General features: G+C 39.9%; 1 pseudogene; it reads left to right on the top strand.

The window, feature by feature from the left end:
* The first annotated feature begins 262 nt into the window (after nucleotides 1-262).
* On the top strand, nucleotides 263-917 carry LOC100026488 (retinitis pigmentosa 9 protein-like; annotated as a pseudogene).
* Nucleotides 918-1,785: the final 868 nt, after the last annotated feature.

Genomic DNA, 1,785 nt, shown 5'->3' with positions numbered 1-1,785 from the left:
AGTGAAATTTATAAGGATACACATCATTCCTCATTCATAAATGGTCCAATGTTATGAATAAGCAGTTTTCAGATGAAGAAATCAAATCTATCTACAATCACATGAAAAAATGCTCTAAATCACTATTGATTAGAGAAATGCAAATTCAAATAATTTTAAGATACCACTTCACTCCTTTAAGATTGATTGATGGGTAGCGGGGAGCCCCAGGCCTGTACCTGGCCATGCCTCCCCCCCCCCCTTCCAGGCCACGAGGACCCCAATGCAGCTGCAGGCCCCGAGCCCCAGGGCGGCCCCAAGTGGCCAGGAGGCCACCGAACTAGAGCAGCAGCGGCGCCAGGAGCAGAAGTGGTGGCGGCGGGACATGCAACAGCAACAGCAGCTGCAGCACCTCAGTCCTTTTATGAAAAACCTCCTCCTGGACTTATTAAGGAAGATGAGACTAAGCCAGAAGACTGTATCCCAGATGTACCAGGCAATGAACATGCCAGAGAATTTCTGGCTCATGTTCCAACTAAAGGACTCTGGATGCCCCTGGGGGAAGAAGTCACGGTTATGCAATGATGGCGCTATAAATGGTATGGACACAGAACAGGTGACAAAGAATGCCCATTCTTTATCAAAGGCAATCAGAAATTAGAACAATTCAGGGTAGCACACGAAGATCCCATCTATGACATCATAAGAGAGAATAAGCAGCATGAAAGGGATATGAGGATACAGCAGTTAAAGAAGCTACTAGAAGATTCTACCTCAGATGAAGATGGCACTAGTTCCAGCTGCTCAGAATGTAAGGAGAAGCATAAGAGAAAGAAGAAGAAAGAGAAACATAAGGAAAGGAAAAAGGAGAAGAAAAAGAGAAAAAAAGAAAAAAAGAGCACAAATCTAAATCAAATGAGAGTTCAGACTCTGACTAAAAAGTCATTTCCTGTGAATCTACCTTGTCACTCCAGAATCATAGCTCAATGTCAGAGGTAAAGAAGAAGTAGCCACAAAAGGGCCTCAGTTGACAGAGAAAAAGGAACCAAAAAACTTGCATAGTTAGCATCCCCCCATGGCATTTTGCCCTCGCTGCCAACAGTGATGAATTCACTGTGATGTTGAGTTTCTTATATGCCACACTGCTGGATTCTCATCCTCCTCCTCCCTGCGTACTGTAGTTTGTGATTACTTTTGAAAAAAAAATCAAGCATAAGATACGAAAATATTCTAGGTGTTTCCAAGAGAGATTCCCCTAGAAGATCAGAGGATTAATGGAGTAGTAGGATGACTTGAGAAGTTGAGATCTTCAGCAGTTACAAGTGCATTCTATTGAGTGATGAGTAATAAAACTCCATTATTTCTCACTTAAAAGTGAATATCCTTGCTATATACTTGCAAAATCTAATGGTGGAAGAATGGAAAAGGAGGTAGCTATATGAAATATCTTATCTTCATTGTAATCATTTTGTTGTAGAATCTGGCACTTCACAAAATAACTGATCTAATAAGATTTTTAGAGGAAAAATTTTTTTTTGTCAGCAGAAAATCCTTCCTTTCCTTCCCAGTACAATCTACTCCCCAATTCAGAACAACAACAAAAGAAAACCCAATAAAAATATGAACTAAAAAAAGATTGATTGATATAATAAATATAATAAAAAAGAAAAATGATAAACATTGAAGGGGATGTGAGAAAATTGGGACACTAATTTTTTGGTGGAAATGTAAACTGATCCAACCATTCTGAGAGCAATTTGGAACTCTGCCCCAAATGCTATAAAATGATACAAAGCTTCTGACCCA

This window comes from Monodelphis domestica, chromosome 2, assembly GCF_027887165.1.
Source record: "Monodelphis domestica isolate mMonDom1 chromosome 2, mMonDom1.pri, whole genome shotgun sequence".
Taxonomy (NCBI): Eukaryota; Metazoa; Chordata; class Mammalia; order Didelphimorphia; family Didelphidae; genus Monodelphis; species Monodelphis domestica.
This window is presented reverse-complemented; position numbering and strand designations above follow the sequence as displayed.